The 18,219-nt window shown below is 46.1% G+C and overlaps 2 long non-coding RNA genes across 2 annotated transcripts; both read left to right on the plus strand.

Moving 5' to 3' along the window:
- The first annotated feature begins 6,520 nt into the window (after positions 1 to 6,520).
- Positions 6,521 to 7,002, plus strand: LOC120683935. The gene is made up of 2 exons (XR_005678993.1): positions 6,521 to 6,791; positions 6,878 to 7,002. It is a non-coding gene; the product is annotated as an uncharacterized LOC120683935 (long non-coding RNA).
- Positions 7,003 to 11,422: 4,420 nt separating this feature from the next.
- LOC120682910 lies at positions 11,423 to 12,397 on the plus strand. Its single transcript, XR_005678641.1, has 2 exons — positions 11,423 to 11,584; positions 11,778 to 12,397. It is a non-coding gene; the product is annotated as an uncharacterized LOC120682910 (long non-coding RNA).
- Positions 12,398 to 18,219: the final 5,822 nt, after the last annotated feature.

An 18,219-nucleotide genomic window follows, 5' to 3' on the forward strand; every position in this document is an offset into this window, starting at 1 on the left:
TTCCAAAGTCCAATTCGTAAACTCAGCTTTTCTCCTTCTTCATAACCTCAAAAGAAAAACTTTTGAATACCAAACTTGCTTATAATTTCGAGATCTACAACTTTCGTTTTAGGCAAAAGTTCATTTGAGGCTTCGTTTGAAAGATAAAATTTGAAACTTGAGTACATTTGAAAAGGTACTATATGCTTCGAAATTCAAATTTTTCTCCCATTTTTGTGTAGCAACTTGAAAAACTTTGAACATAAAAGTTGTTCATCTTTTGAAAACCTATAACTTTGGTTTTGGGCAAAAGTTCATTTGAGCTATACTTTAGAAATTATTTTCAAAGCATATTTGTTTAAAATTTGAAAGATTGTTTAAAACCTCGAATTCGATGATTCATTTGACCTGTCATTTTATGTGCAAAATTTCATATACACATAAATACACATACACACACATGCATATTCATACATACACATATATTATTTTCCAAAAAGAAATGCATAATTTGAATTTTTCTTGTTTATTAAGCATGAAATCATATTTAATATTTCTTGCTTAGAATTTTAAAACTCTGGGATGTTACAGTTAGTTAATGAGCATTCAGTTTCGAATGGTAATATAGAAATGGCTAGCCCGTGCGGTCGACCAAAAATTTTCTTTTGTTATCTCTCCGTATTTGTTGTCGACGAGGCAGATGACGACGTGTTGCCTGCGTCCACAGTTGATTTTACAGACGACGGCAAGTTGGGGTACGGGTTTACATCAGCTGACGATTTGGAGGAAGTCGATATAGGTCCCGGGGATAAGCCGCGACCAACATTTATCAGCAAAAGGTTAGACCCAAGCCTGCGTGAGCCGATGATAGCACTATTGAAAGAATACTGGGACTGTTTCGCTTGGGATTATACTAAAATGCCCGGTCTGGATAGAAGCATCGTCGAACATCGGCTCCCTCTTAAGAAAGGATTTCGGCCGTTTCAACAACGAGCACGACAGATGAAGGCCGAAATCCTAGAGGAGGTTAAGAAAGAGGTGCAAAAGATGTTGGACGCAGGGTTCATCAGGCCATGTCGGTATGCAGAATGGATCTCCAGCGTGGTCCCTGTACAAAAGAAGGATGGCCGATGGCGAGTCTGCGTGGATTTCAGAGACCTCAACAGAGCAACGCCAAAGGATGAGTACCCGATGCCCGTCGCGGAAACATTGATCAACGCAGCTGCCGGTCACAGAATGCTGATCTTTATGGATGGTAATGCCGGCTACAACCAGATATTAATGGCCCCAGAGAATATAAGCAAGACCGCGTTCAGAGTACCAGGCGTGGTCGGCTTGTTTGAGTACTTGGTTATGACCTTTGGATTGAAAAATGCTGGTGCGACATATCAACGCGCCATGAATTACATTTTTCATGATCTCATTGGCAAACTGGTAGAAATCTACATTGACGATGTCGTGGTCAAGTCCACATCGGCTATGGGACATCTGGAAGATTTGCGTAAGGTATTGGAGCGGACTCGGAGGTTTGGGCTCAGAATGAACCCGAAGAAATGCGCCTTTGGTGTATCGGCCGGTAAGTTCGTAGGATTCCTGGTACATGAGCGAGGGATCGATATCGGCCTAAAAAGTCAAGAAGCTGTAAGGACGATGAGGCCGCCTACTACGAAGGAGTTACATAAGCTCATCGACAAAATCAACTTTGTCAGACGATTCATCTCCAATCTGTCTGGACGTATCGAGCCATTCATGGGTCTCGTGAAAATCAAGTCCGATGAGGAATTTCACTGGGGGGCAGAGCAGCAGCAAGCTTTCGACGAAATCAAGGAATACTTGTCGAAGCCTCCAGTTTTGGTTCCTCCACTGCAAGACAGGCCCTTCTACGTATACTTATCCGTAGGCGAGACCTCCATCGCCTCGGTGCTGGTTCAGAAGCATGACGGACAGGAAAGGGTTGCGTTCTACCTTAGCAGGTGCATGTTGGATGCCGAGACCAGGTACCATGAGATTGAAAAGCTTTGTCTCTGTGGCATCGAAAGATGTGATCAGTTTCGTTAAAGAGCACATCATTCATAGGTTCGGGATTCCCCAGACCATTACGACCGATGGAGGATCGGTCTTTATATCGGAGGAATTTAGGAAGTTCACCGATGACACGGGGTTCAAGCTGATCAGATCATCCCCATATTATGCCCAGGCTGAAGCATCCAACCAGAGCCTTATCAAGCTGATCAAAAGGAAGATCGATGAATATCCTAGGCGCTAGCACGAGGTGTTGTCAGAGGCTTTGTGGGCATATCGTATTTCGTGTCACGGATCCATCAAGACGTCACCATACCATCTGGTCTACGGTCAAGACGCTATGTTGCCATGGGAGATCACGGCCGGATCGAGGCGTGTTGAGTTCCAGAATGATCTGTCGGCTGAGGAGTATGCAGCCTTGATGAGCGACAATGTGGAGGATCTCACAGAACTAAGACTTTGTTCAATTGAGAAGATCAAGGAAAACAAGGCTAAAGTCGCTCGTGCATACAACAAAAAGGTCAAGCCAAAAGATTTCCTGGTCGGAGACCTAGTTTGGGAGGCAGTGCTACCATTGGGAACTAAAGATAGAAAGTATGGTAAGTGGTCTCCAACTTGGCATGGGCCGTAGAAGGTTGATCAAGTCTTGCCTGGAAATGCGTACATGCTTGAAGAATTAGATAGTGTCAAGTTTCCTGTAGCCGTCAATGGCCAACACCTCAAGAAATATTTCCCGAGCATGTGGGAAGGCGAATAACAAGAGCCGATGAAATCCATCTAGCTGTATTATAAAAGGCCAACACGTTGAGTTGAAATCCATCACCTCCAGGAACAGTATGGGGAGCTAATATGTTGCCATCGCCTCAAGGGACAGTGAGGAAAGACGATGCGTTGCCATCACCTCCATGAACAGTAACATTAAGGAAAGCCGATGTGATGCCATCACCTCCAGCATATAAAAAAAGAGCAGGATCTATTCTATCGACCAATTGTTGAGAGCATCGGGAAGCTACAGGAGATCACCAACAAATTGCCGATGCCGCCAACACTGTTGATACCGATATGATGAGCAAACTTTATTTCTTACTGCAAAATACTTGGGAATTTTGAATTTAAATAGCTTAGCTCCTCAGTGATATGCTAAATTCCAACCAGAGCCATATATACACATTTAAAACCTTTATACATATGATGCCTGTGTTTGCATTGAGCATTGTCAAATTCTTTGTGGTCCTTGTGAGATTCGCTTCATATTTTTAAGATCAAGATCACGTACACTCCATGTACTCAACCACTCATATGCTAACTTCTACACTGGAAGTTACACAAGTATATGCCTTCCATCCATAAAAATGCTCCATTCCTTTTTTTGACAAAACTCTTTATATTCATCATGTAGAAAGATTTGGGCTATGTAAAAAAAAAGAAGAAAAAAATATAAATGTCTGTGCCCCAAAAAGCATGAGAAGAAAAAAGAAGAAGAAAGAAAAATGAAAGACAGCTCATATCTCAGCAAAAGATAAAAGGGAGAGTTCTGCAAAAGGGGGATGCGAGTTCCAGCCACAAAAATTCCACACACATGCACATCTTGATCTGATTGTATGACTTGCTTTCTCTATTGGATCCGGTCTTTGACTTTGCAACATGTGCGGCCCGAGTATGCTACCTCTTCATTCCCTACCCTGAACTCCACAAAAAGCCATACTAGAGATAGGGAGAAAGGAGGCAATATAATGCTTTGGTGAGGAATCATACACATTGAGCGATTTGAGAGAATCATTTGAGGAGTGAAGTTATTTTCTATTCAAAAGATCCAAGTTATTTAGCAGGAGGAGCAAAGTCGATTCGTCTCTTTGCGTCGGCTATCAGTAAAGCATCAGCTATCAGAAGAGCAACATCAGAAGAGCCGAGGCGCTAAGTCCATCATGCAGATTGAGGCGTCGACTATAGAAAGTTTCAAAGCATTCATACTTTGAAACTTGGGGGGAATGTGTTATCGCCATAAATTAACAGGGTTAATTAATGGGCCGCGAGCAAGTTGGCCTTAAAGCAGGAATTAAAGAAGGCTTGTGAATCGGCTCCTGCGTGAGTGTTTGGGCCATGTGGGTCATGTATCTATAGATTTAGTTCAGTTTGGGTTAGAGATAGAGTCCGATTTGGACACTTGGTTTAGATTGTTTTTCAAGTCTCCGGACTATAAATATGTATCCTATGATATTCGTAAAAGGAGAACGTCATCACGTCTCACAACAACAATTCTCGGCGCACCGCCACCCCTAATCCTAGGGTTTCATCCAAGTAAGCGCCATGCTGCCCTGATCACTTCTTTTGATTAGGCAGCATTGTTCTTACTTTTACCTTGGCATTACTCGTACTGAAGCATTTTTTATGGCGAGTAGTGCTAGTTATCCTGGTATTCGTAGCATGACCTTTAGTAGATCTATCATGCTCTTGTTGTTTATCATCTACGAATATCATGTTATCTCTGTGTGATCACGTATTAATCTTATACTAATTCTCGTTGCATAGAGTTAGTCGCGTAGAGATAACACCCTGCTTCTTTTCTATCTAGTAGATTTAATCTGTTATGGTTTGTTCTTATACGTAAGAATCGGCTTAATATCTGCTAGTTTAGGCCTTGCAAACGGGTTGGACGATCCGGCGACGTATTAGATGCTTTGCCTTGATCTTAACAGGGATTGATCCCGTAATCGGCTTTTGCTTATTCTTAGGCCTCTATTCTGGTTAAAGTTTGGTTATCTATTACGCTCATTAGGCCTAACTACGTGTAGGATGTTCCGATCTAGCAGTGAAGCTTTTACCGTCGTGGATTAGATTAACTAGATCTAATTGAAGTAGTTTTTGCAGTTATTTGCTTTATCTATTAATATCCAGATATGCAGATCTGATCTGACACCGGAACTCGATCGGCTCTTTAAAGCCGATGCAAGAGTCGTCCCGGGGAGCCGACCATGGCTCAGACTAATGTTTACACGTGTTTGTGCATGTAGGCAAATCATCAAAAGCACGTTTGCACCTTTCTGATCAGGTATAGGTCAGGTGGCACGCCCTGCATCTCCGGAAGCATCGGCGTGTGCCAGGATCTGGGCCATTGACCGAGGGACCGGTGCCAGCCAGCGCCCCAGCAGCCTCCCGGCTCTTCGTGTTGCCTGTTGCTACTCGCCGGTGGGTTTTGACCGACAACACCAATGCACTATTTATTTAGCTACTTTCCACCCACTCCCAATCTAAACACACCCTTAAGGGGCACCATGTTGAGCACATGGAGGACGAGAGGACCCTCTATAATACGGTGGAGGACGTTTTACAGGGGCGATTTAGGGAGAAGGAAACCCCGAAAGATAGGCCGTAGGTCACGGGCACGGTGCCGTAGAGAGCACATGGGCTCGACCAGATCTGCTGCCACCCCTTCTGCGTGTGGCCAGGCCGTCCGCTGCCGCCGCCCCTTCCGGCCGTCCACCGCCTCTAGGGGAGGCGCCCGTGGCTCCCTGTGCTTGTCCGACCGGAGAAGAGGAGGCCGCCGCGGCCCCTGCGCTCATTTGCCCTCCGCCTATCTGCCGCTGCAAGGAAGAGATAAGGCCACAGGCTGCGACCCTTGCGCTCGTCTGGCGCCTGCCCTCCGCCTGTCCGCCGCCACAAGGAGAGGCGGCTGCTGCCCCCCTGTGCTCGTCCGCCAGCCGCCACACCTCAAGTCCTCAAGCCGAAGCTCTCTTGCCACTGCGCGTCCACCCTCCTCCGCCTGGCGTGCCACCAGTCGCCCTTTCTCCTCTGTCTTTCTTCTTCCGCAGCTCCGCTGCTGCCTCTGCAGATCCAGCGCCACTAGCCTTCCCTCCTCAACTCTTGTGGGGGATCGTGGTGGGCGGCGCGAGGGAGCAGATCGAGGCGGCGCAGGACGAGCTCGACGTGCGGCGGGAGCAAATCGGGGCTTCCCGTTTGCGCGCTGCAGCCACCTCCCACACTGCAGCGGCGCTGCTAATTCTCCTCGATGTCCGCCGCCTAAGCCTCCGCCACCTCCTCGGCGCCCCGCGATGTCTTCATCTCCGGTGAGTGCGCCCCCGCCCCCGCGCTCGTTTCCTCCAGTTCTCCTAATCACACGACGTGCTCCGTTCCCACGGGGATCCCCAGAGGAGCTTGGGCCTTTCATCGGATCCCCAGAGGAGCTTGGATCCTAACCGTCATCGCAGATCCGGCATGGGTGCTGTATGATCCGTGTCCTCCCGGCCGTAGATGCTTCTCCTTCTTCTCTATTGTTTCTCCACGACGCTTAATTTGATAGATTCAATCGCAGGAGACGAGTGTGTTTCACCTCAGGATCAACCAGGGGCTACTGGACTGCACAAATTGCCACCGATCCCTCCGGCCTGAAACTCACCACTGCAGAGCATACACGGTCCGTGGGATGTTTACCATGTTTTGTTTTTTCCTAGCTCAACTTCTTCTCTTATTATTTCCGCCTTTCTCGTGCTTCCTGGTAGTGCCACCAGTGCATCCGCGGTCAAATCTATTGTCGTGACTGTATCCACCGCCACCATTGTTTGGCTACTGATACTGACTCCACCTGCGATTTGCTAAACAACATCATTACTCAGATGAAGTTCAATTGTGACTGCAACAAATACATTCCTTACTGCGAGTTTCTGGGACACCAGCGTGAGTGCCCGTCTGCCAAATATTCCACTCATCCTGCCCGGTGGAGGAAGTGCATCCTGAAGACAAGTTTCCTTCAGTGTTCCGAATGCAAGGTTCCTCTCCGGCCTCCCATTTTCTCGGTGAGCTGAGCTCTGACTGAATTAATTTGGATGCAGCTTGATTTGATTTTGGTTTCTCTGTTCCTGCTAACCTATCCTTGTTGCAGCTTTGGTTTCATAACCGTCTCATTTGTAGCGCCTGCTACCGTGCTGATATCGGCACCTACCGTCACTGTACTGAGCTCGAGTACCTCCTCCAAGGTATAACGGTCAAATGCATTGCCTGCAAACAGTACCTTCCATTCTCCACATTGGGGTCGCACCAGGTGGGCGATTGCCTCAAGCATAAATTGCAAAACATCGCCCCAGGCTCGAGTGCTCGAAAAAAGTTTTGTGGTAATACATACCTTCCACCTCTACTTCCCTCTTCTTGCATCCACATGGTTGTTTGAACGGTGCCAATGCTTGGATGGTTGCGCTGGTATAGCGCTCGCTTTCTAGTGCTAGCCATTGCATGGGTGCTGGGCCAGCCATTTTTAGTTGGTTCTTGATTTGTGGTTGGTTGTTATTTTTCGACAAGTATTGTATGAATGTATGTTGGATGCTCCACTCTGTCTGCATTGACCATGAATCCAGATGCCTTTTCTGCCTGCTGCTTGGCCGGTTCAATAGTCATCAGATACTTGCATTAGGTAGGTTGCAAAATTTAGAGAAGCAGCACATTTCATTTTTTAGTTTGTGGTTTTTAAGCATTAAATGCGCCTGGCAGTTTGGATTTTCAACAAGTATTGTATGAATGTATGTTGGATGCTCCATTCTGTCTGCATTGACCATGAATCCAGATGCCTTTTCTGCTTGCTGCTTGGCCGGTTCAATAGTCATCAGATACTTGCATTAGGTAGGTTGCAAAATTTGGAGAAGCAGCATGTCTTATTTTTTAGTGTGTGGTTTTTACGCGTTAAATGCGCCTGGCAGTTTGGAGGTATTTGTGTTATTTATGCACTGCATCTTTGTTTCCCAACTTGAGGAAGTGGAGGTGATCCGAGAATAATGAACTTTGTCTTCACTTCAGATGAAAAGGAAACCGAGATGGGCGGCAATAGTATCCATGGTATGTAATAACCCTAATTATTGGTTGCACTTTACTCTTTAGGCCATTTGTGCTACTGTCCCTTGGATCTTGCTGACCCTAAACTCACCCCCCCCCCCAAAAAAAACTATTGGTCCCCTGCATTGCCAGCAACAGTTTTTTGCATACTGCATTGAAGATTAGGTGGGAGAGAGACGGAGACACAGAGGAATTGGGCGAGTGTGACATCCCAGTGTCAAAATAAACTAACTAACCATATGTATTTCACATGATGAAAAGTTTGCCAAGAGACTTGTAAACATCACACCCATGACACACTAAAACAAAGTCCAATTGGTACCTAAGTGGGAATATGAAAAACAACACATGAAATGATATACCTTTCAAATGTTGCTTTTGAAAAATTTGAATTAGTTTGCAAACCGTGACTCAATTGAACATTGGCCTGAAACAAAAGATGTGAGTTGTTGAATTTGGAACAACTTTCATATTCAAAGAATTTTGAGTTTCAATATAAAAAATTACGAAAACCCCATTTTTGCGTTTCAGCCCCTCGGTTCTATCCTATTCTAGCTGTGGGTCCCTCCCTCCCCTTCTCTCTCTGTTTCTCTCCCCGCGCGAGGACCCGACCGGCTCAGCTTGCCGGCACCACTTGGCGAGCGATGCATGAGGACCGCAAGGCGCCAAGGCCCGCGCTCGATAGCACCACGACCCTGCCGCGCCCAAAGATCGCCTAATCGCCCCTGTATCCCCTCCCCCGAGCTCGTTCATGCCACGCGACCGAGCATCCCGGTGCTCCACTTCCAGCCGAACCTCTCACCGCATTCGCCGCCCGACCAATCCACCACGCAGAAAAGGCTGCGCGAAAGCAGGCGGCGCACAACAGAAAGCAGACGACACAGCGAAGCGCAGGCGGCACAGAGGGGTACTGTGCGGCTTAGCGGAGCGCAGGCGGCACAGACGGGCACTGTACGGGTCATTGTCAGGAACAGTGAAGCGCAGGCGGCACAGAGGGGCACTGTGCAGCTTAGCGGGGCGCAGGCGGCACAGAGCCGCACAACGTGCCACTGTACCACGTCTCTGAGTCCCGCGTCATGCGGACGGTCTGAGTGAGGCGTGCAAGCAAGCTGCTTGTTCCTTTCGTATCTTATTGTTGCCAGGTTTCATCCTGTTATAAGTTGTGTGCTTATCTACTTTGCCTTCATACTATTTTCCAGATTGAAAATTTCATCACCTTGTGGGAGAAAATAGTGGGAAAAAGGTGTTGTTGAAGGATTGAAGCAGCACACACCCAGTTTTTGTTTGCAACCCAACACGTATGGATGCTTCACTAAACACACTTTTTTTCTCCTATATCATCCCTTCTCGCAACGGCTCCTCCTATATCATCCTCCTAAACCCCATTACCCACATATAAAATCATTTCCATTCTAACTACCATACCTTCATTCTAACCTTTTTTCCTTTCAACTCTGTGTTTTATTTCAACTCTGTGGTGGTAGCAAAAGTCAGAGCCACCACAGAGGCACAGTGGCAGAGGAAAATATTTTTACTGCTGCTCCATCTATCTTCTTAGGTGTCAGGTGGAACGGGACCGGGGGATCGGGTGTTCCCTGACCTGGAGTGCAACCTGGTGAGGCAACAGTCAGAGAATCCCAGCATATGTGTATTATCTATGCGCCGGTGCACAAAGATGCTTGAGCTGCAGGAGGCGAGGAATAGCATTGCTCCGGGGCATGCACACAAATTGCGCCAACAGCTTGGTATATAATATAGCTCCACCTATTTCTAGTGGGAGAGTATCAAAGAAAAAGTATGTGGCTTTGAGTCTGGGATAGCACATATTTATTTCTTGATTGCTTATATGATGAGTGGATTCAGAGTGGCGTTTACTCCGGAAAAAAAAAGGAGATTAATACAGTTTTGCTAAAAATTGAACTAATAGATTGGTTAATAATTTTTTGTGTCCAAATATGGGAATTACTCTTAATCGGATGAAAAATATTATGTTGCCACCTAATGTATGAATATGTTATTTTTAAATAGGAGACAAACAACTAATAGTTTAGCAGAAACACAAAGAGAGAAAAAAAATCCAATTTAATTGTACTAGTAAACGAGTGAAGAAATGAGTGTAGGGATGGAATGTGGCTTATTGAGACTATCCGCAGCGTTCATCTCTTCCTCTCCCCCACCACTACTGCAGGGCCCCGGGCCCGGCCCGAATCGGGCGGGGACGTGGCAGAAAGCGGCGGGGGAGACGGAGCTCGTGCCCATGAGGCGCTGCCGCTGCTTTCCGCTAACCGGCGGTCGCGGCCGGCACGTCGCGCAGCAGCAGAGCGCACCGATGGTCTCGGTCGCGACGCCGATGTATGATTCAGATCAGGTCGCCTCCTCTGACCTACCTCACTGGCCGCCTTCTTTGCCCGCAGGCCTGCTGTGTGCCTCCGATCCTGTTGTTGCTGGAGGTACGGTGGTGCTCCAGCAGAGGGGCGACATGACAACTCCATGCATTCATGGTGATGGCATGGTGTTGCTGCGCGAGTGCTGTGCTTGAACAAGCAGCAGTACTATATTGGCGTGCCTGATTTAATTTGCACGGATCTACCAAATTCTGCACTTGCATTAAAAAATTGAACCGGATATGACGGCCTGTCATATTTAATTAAAAGAAAGCAATCGGCTTTGCTTCCTGATCGAACCCCGGCTCCTTGTTACAATACATGTCCGCTCTATGAACGACGAGTCGACATGTATGCTGCCCTTTAAAAATTGGAAGTTCTGAAAGCGCGAGGCTCATGAAAACGATAAAAAAGAACATATTGGGAAAAAAATATCAATTCGTTTGGAGGTTTCAACAAGATGAGCGGGGTCAAAAGGAGATCGATCTTGAGTGAGAGAATGTGTGCCGAGATCGATCGAGCTCCTTTTGATCCAGACCCCCATATCTTGGCCACCAATTTGGCCTACTGAATGTTCATGGTCATGGTGGAGAATGAATGCATGCATCCATGGATATATAGTAGCCAACCTTTCTTTCTTTAACCAAAAAAAGGGAAAACATAGTGAAGGACCGCACTGCGGGTACATCGCTCGGGACGTGGAGAGACAGGCCGCGATCTCGCTGGCTTCCTCGGCGAGCTTTTGGCGGCGGGGGACCGAGCTGCTGCTACGCGCGACAAGACGGGACAGCAGTGACGGAGGGATGGAAAGCCATGCATTTGATGGGTCCAGCTGATGGATCATAGCAGAATGCGTGGAGGCAGATTTGATAGGTCCTAGTAGCGTGCGTGGAGGCAGATTTGATAGGTCCTAGCAGCGTGCGAGGCAAACGCATGCAACTCATTGTACCAGCGGTCCCAAAAGCCGGCAGCAGATTTATTTGAAGGGTTATAGCAGCGGCAGCAGCTTAAGCCGCGCGCTGCGGTCCAACGACCGGCAGCAGATTTGATGGCTCATAGCAGCGTCCACCGACAGCAGTTTTGATGGGTCATAGCAGCATGCGTGAAGGCTGCTTTGATGGGTCACAGCAGCGCGCGTGAAGGCAAACACTGCTCACGGTTCCATGCTAAGGACAATGCCTTTGACTCAGCATCTGCTATAAAACCTACGCTGTCGCTGCATTAGAACACCTATTTCACTCCGCTCGCTCCTTTATGCTCTCGCTTGGTGTTCGCTAAATACTACTCATCCGGCCGTCGCCCCCTCGCTCGCTCACCAACTACTCACCCGGCTGTCGCCCTTAGCTCGCTCACTAGTGGCTCGCTCCTCTTCGCTCCAACTGGTTCGTCTTCCTCTCCTCTCTGGTGCATTTCCCTCTTCTTCAATCCCTCATGTTCATCGATGTAAGGAGCTAATCCCCTCTCTCTCTCCTGTTTTGGTTTATGCAAAATCTAAATTTTTAATAGTGTTAGCGTCTTTCTCTATGTGCATCTATAATTGGTATATAATCAATTGGGTCCGATCATGTTTTGCAGACCACACCACGCAGTCATGTCTGGAGGTCATGCTGTAGCGAAATTTTATTTCAACTGCGATCATTGTGGAGTAGCCCTATCTGATGGGGCTTTTACAGCTACAATTTCTTTTTATTTCGTCAATCATTTTTCTTTTAGCATTCTAGTTCTGTCTTTCTATTGACATCGTTTTCTTTTTTCTTTTTATTTTTTATCAGTGTGATAATATGCTTTTTACGGATGAAAGATGTCAACGTCTACTTTGTGAGTCATGCGCACGATATCACGAGAATTACTTCAATCATGATATTTTTCAAGCACGTAATCTCGATTATATCATTTCAACTGGTACGTTTGTTTGCACTTTTGAGGGATGTGCCCGAGATATACCTGCACCACTGTATAGTCAACATCAGAGGATGTGCCCGTACAAAATACTTACGTGTCCAATATGTAATGATGGATTTGCCTTGATATCACTGAGGTCACATCTTCTGAGAGAACATCAGTTCAACCATTACCAGCTTAACTATGGTTATCTCAACACTGGTCATAATATCTCCAATGATAGAGGGTGTGTTTTTAGCGGTAGAGATGAAGACTTTGTGTTCTTCATTGCAGGCGCAACCCTTTATTTTGTATGGCTTGGTGCATCAGCTGCTACTTCATCTTAAGCGACTGCTTCTTCATCAGCACCTGCAAATATGCAACTGATGGTGACTTTGGTCGCAGCTCAGACTCAGCAGGATAGTGGGTCCTACCGAGGTGTACTAATGTTGTTCGCGCTGAGTAGCGGTGGATTTGTGTAGGACCCACTATCCTACTGAGTCTGAGCTGCGACCAAAGTCACCATTAGTTACATATTTGCAGGCGCTGATGAAGAAGCAGACGCTTGAGATGAAGTAGCAGCTGATGCACCAAGCCATACAAAATAAAGGGTTGCGCCTGCAATGAAGAACACAAAGTCAACCTTCTACCGCTAAAAATATACCTTCTATCATTAGAGATATTATGACTAGTGTTGAGATAACCATAGTTAAGCTGGTAATGGTTGAACTGATGTTCTCTCAGAAAATGTGTCCTTAGTGATATCAAGGCAAATCCATCATTACATACTGGACACGTAAGTATTTTGTACGGGCACATCCTCTGATGTTGACTATACAGTGGTGCAGGTATATCTCGGGCACATCCCTCAAAAGTGCAAACAAACGTACCAGTTGAAATGATATAATCGAGATTACGTGCTCGAAAAATATCATGATTGAAGTAATTCTCGTGATATCGTGCGCATGACTCACAAAGTAGATGTTGACATCTTTCATTCGTAGAAAGCATTTTGTCGCACTGATAAAAAATAAAAATAAAAAAGAAAACGATATCAATAGAAAGACAGAACTAGAATGCTAAAAGAAAAATGATTGGCGAAGTAAAAAAATTGTAACTGTAAAAGCTCCATCAGATAGGGCTACTCCACAATGACCGCAGTTGAAATAAAGTTTCGCTACAGCGTGACCTCCAGACATGACTGCGTCGTGTGGTCTGCAAAACATGATCCGACCCAATTGATTATATGCAAATTATAGATGCACATAGAGAAAGACGCTAACACCATTAAAAATTTAGATTTTGCATAAACCAAAACAGGAGAGAGAGGGGATTAGCTCCTTATATCGATGAACACGAGAGATTGAAGAAGAGGGAAAGGCACCAGAGAGGAGAGGAAGACGAACCTGTTGGAGCGGAGAGGAGCGAGCGACTAGTGAGCGAGCGAGGGGGCGACGGCCGGATGAGTAGTATTTAGCGAACACCAAGCGAGAGCACAAAGGAGCGAGCGGAGTGAAAGAGGTGTTCTAATGCAGCGACAGCGCAGGTTTTATAGTAGATGCTGAGTCAAAGGCACTATCCCTAGCATGGAACCATGAGCAGCGTTTGCCTTCGCGCGCGCTGCTGTGACCCATCAAAGCAGCCTTCACGCACGCTGCTGTGACCCATCAATGCTGCTGTTGGTGGACACTGCTATGACCCATCAAATCTGCTGCCGGTCGTTGGACCGCAGCGTGCGGCTTAAGCTGCTGCCCCTGCTATCACCCGTCAAATAAATCTGCTGCCGGCTTTTGGGACCGCTGGTACAATGAGCTGCATGCGTTTGCATCCACGCACGCTTCTAGAACCTATCAAATCTGCCTCCACGCACGCTGCTATGATCCATCAGCTTGACCCATCAAATGCTTGGCTTTCCATCCCTCCGTCACTACGGTCCCGTCCTGTCGCGCGTAGCGGCAGCTCGGTCCCCCGCCGCCAAAAGCACGCCGAGGAAGCCAGCGAGATCGCGGCCTGTCTCTCCACGTCCCCTGCGGTGTACCCGCAGTGCGTTCCTTCACTGTGTTTTCCCTTTTTTTGGTTAAAGAAAGAAAGGCTGGCTACTATATATCCATGGTTGCATGCATTCATTCTCCACCATGACCATGAACATTCAGTCGGCCAAGTTGGTGGCCAAGATGTGGGAGTCTGGATCAAAAGGAGCTCGATCGATCTCGGCACACATTCTCTCACTCAAGATCGATCTCTTTTTGACCCCGCTCATCTTGTTGAAACCTCCAAACGAATTGATATTTTTTCCCAATGTGTTCTTTTTTGTCGTTCTCACGAGCTTCGCGGTTTCAGAACTTCCAATTTTTAAAGGGCAGCATACATGTCGACTCGTCGTTCATAGAGCGGATATGTATTGTAACAAGGAGCCGCGGTTCGATCAGGAAGCAAAGCCGATTGCTTTCTTTTAATAAAATATGACAGGCCGTCATATCCGGTTCAGTTTTTTAATGCAAGTGCAGAATTTGGTAGATCCATGCAAATTAAATCAGACACACCAATATAGTACTGCTGCCTGTTCAAGTGCAGTACTCGCGCACCAATACCATGCCATCACCATGCATGCATGGAGTTGTCATGTCGCCCCTCAGCTGGAGCACCACCGTACCTCCAGCAACAACAGGATCGGAGGCACACAGCAGGCCTGCGGGCAAAGAAGGCGGCCAGTGAGGTAGGTCAGAGGAGGCGACCTGATCTGAATCATATATCGGCGTCACGACTGAGACCATCGGTGCACGCTGCTGCTGCGCGGCGTGCCGGCCGCGACAGCCGGTTAGGGGAAAGCGGCGAGCTCCGATCCGGGCCGGGCCAGGGCCCCTGCAGTAGTGGTGGGGGAGAGGAAGAGATGAACGCTGCGGATAGTCTCAACAAGCCACATTCCATCTCTACACTCGTTTCTCCACTCGTTTACTAGTACAATTAAATTGATTTTTTTTCTCTCTTTGTGTTTCTGCTAACCTATTAGTTATTTCTCTCCGATTAAGACTAATTCCCATGTTTGCACAAAAAAAAATATTAACCAATCTATTTGTTTAATTTTTAGCAAAACTGTATTAATCTCCTTTTTTTACCGGAGTAAACGGAACCCTGCATCCACTCATCATATAAGCAATCAAGAAACAAATATGTGCTATCCCAGACCCAAAGCCACATACTTTTTCTTTGATACTCTCCTACTAGAAATAGGTGGAGCTATATTATATATACCAAGCTGTTGGCGCAATTTGGGTGCATGCCCCGGAACAATGCTATTCCTCGCCTCCTACAGCTCAAGCATCTAGGTGCACTGGGCGCATAGTTAATATACATATGCTGGGATTCTCTGACCGTTGCCTCAGCAAGTTGCACTACAGGTCAGGGAACACCAGATCCCCCGCTCCTGTTCCACCTGACACCTAAGAAGATAGATGGAGCAGCAGTAAAAATATTTTCCTCTGCCACTGTGCCTCTGTGGTGGCTCTGACTTTTGCTGCCACCACAGAGTTGAAATAAAACACAAAGTTGAAAGGAAAAAAGGTTAGAAGGAAGGTATGGTAGTTAGAATGGAAATGATTTTATATGTGGGTAATGGGGTTTAGGAGGATGATATAGGAGGAACCGTTGCGAGAAGGGATGATATAGAAGGAGAAAAAAAGTGTGGTTAGTGAAACATCCGTACGTGTTGGGTTGCAAAGAAAAACTGGGTGTGTGCTGCTTCAATCCTTCAACAACACCTTTTTCCCACTGTTTTCTCCTACAAGGTGATGAAATTTTCAATCTGGAAAATAGTATGAAGGCAAAGTAGATAATCACACAACTTATAACAGGATGAAACCTGACAACAATAAGACACGGAAGGAACAAGCAGCTTGCTCGCATGCCTCACGAAGACCGTCCGCATGACGCGGGACTCAGAGACGTGGTACAGTGGCGCGCTGTGCCGCTATGTGCCGCCTGCGCTCCGCTAAGCCACATAGTGCCCCTCTGTGCCGCTTGCGCTTCACTGTTCCTGACGATGACCCGCACAGTGCCCCTCTGTGCCGGGATGCTCGGTCGCGTGGTGTGAGCGAGCTCGGGGGAGGGGATACGGGGGCGATTCGGCGATCTTTGGGCGCGGCAGGGTCGCGGTGCTGTCGGGCGCGGGCCTTGGCGCCTTGCGGTCCTCAGGCATCGCTCGCCAAGTGGCACTGGCGAGCCGAGCCGGTCGGGTCCTCGCGCGGGGAGAGAAACAGAGAGAGAAGGGGAGGGAGCGACCCACGGCTAGAATAGGATAGAACCGAGGGGCTGAAACGCAAAAATGGAGTTTTCGTAATTTTTTATATTGTAACTCAAAATTCTTTGAATATGAAAGTTGTTCCAAATTCAACAACTCACATCTTTTGTTTCAGGCCCATGTTCAATTGAGTCACGGTTTGCAAACTAATTCAAATTTTTCAAAAGCAACATTTGAAAGGTATATCATTTCATGTGTTGTTTTTCATATTCGCACTTAGGTACCAATTGGACTTTGTTTTAGTGTGTCATGAGTGTGATGTTTACAAGTCTCTTGGCAAACTTTTCATCATGTGAAACACATATGGTTAGTTAGTTTATTTTGACACTGGGATGTCACACTCGCCCAATTCCTCTGTGTCTCCGTCTCTCTCCCACCTAATCTTCAATGCAGTATGCAAAAATCTGTTGCTGGCAACGGCTGCCGATTCACAGTTGAGGATGCACTGTAGTGGTGCTCGAAACCTGTAGCGAATAAACTGTAATGAAATGCTGCACCGACAGAAAAAAAAAAAGAGGGTGCTATTGAGTTTGGTGCCAACAAGCCATTATTGACCGACATGTTTGATGCAACGAATGGGCACGGGCAGTGAACTGGTCCCAGAGAAATAGTATACTTCTGTCACTTATTGCAAGTTTTCTGGCCGCATTGATCTTCTAATTACTGTAATTGAATTCCTGAATGCTACATCTACCTAGAATTGCCAGGGCTCATGCATGAGATGCAAGGGTCAGTAAGAACTGTTCTTTCTGTCATTGTCATCAAAGTCCTGATCCCCTGAATGCTGCTTGTACCTTTTATCTATTTAGTAATTAATAGTAGTAATTTCTATAAATTGAGTTGTGAAGAAAACTGCTTCCCATTTATAATAAGAATAATAAACCGCTGGGCAGGCTTCACAGTTCGAGAGAGCCGCACCAAGCGCACCCATTTTATTGTGACGGATTTCTTTTAATTTTTTTTCTTTTCACTTCAACCTAATAATTTTTTGCCTTATTTTTCTTTTCACTTCAGTGGTAAGCTGGTAGCATCATGCGACATTGGATTTATAAATTATCTTTATAAAAATTTCATTCACATCATGCGTCATAACAACTATTCTTTTTATTTGCTAGTAATAGTGAATTGGTGGCTTACAGTTGCTAGTAACAACTATTCGTGCACCATTTCAGTTCATTTGATTGGAGAGAATAACAACCCTAGTGGATAGTGAACTTAAAGAATCATACATCTAAATTCAAAATAGTTCTGTTATTTACTTTGTCAAGTGCCAGCCTAACCAATAAACTGGAAATGGCATCATGATTCACTAATTTACGTAGTAGTGTGTCATGAAGCCCTTTTTTGTCTATGAAATGTAAAGGAAGAATTCCATTTTACTACCCCCAGATGTGTTGTTCAATCTTGTCTCACGTATGAACTACATTTATCCTCTCAACATGGGAAGCAAACCCTCCGAAACTATTTCAATTGGTCCAATACTTCAACTTTAACCCTAATGAAATTTTCCTTTTTTGTTTCTCCACGTATGAGTTGAGTTTTAAGTTTGAATTTTTGCAGGGTGACAAAGCAGCGATGTCCCTTAATGTAATTTTTGGGTGCCACTGAATCAACAATCATCTCATCCTTGACCTGTATTCATTGATCCTCCTTTATACTTTAGAGAACAACTTGTCTGTTCAGTTGTTTTTCCCTTTTTGGGTGCGTTGCTGATATAGGTTAAGCTAAGTGCAAGGAATAAACAGTGTATCATTTGTGTGACAATCAGGTGCATGTTCACTAAACACAACATGTTATAAATGGATAAAGTTTGCTTAAGAGGAGTAATACTGTGGTCGC

The sequence above is a fragment of the Panicum virgatum genome, chromosome 7N, assembly GCF_016808335.1.
Source record: "Panicum virgatum strain AP13 chromosome 7N, P.virgatum_v5, whole genome shotgun sequence".
Lineage (NCBI taxonomy): Eukaryota > Viridiplantae > Streptophyta > Magnoliopsida > Poales > Poaceae > Panicum > Panicum virgatum.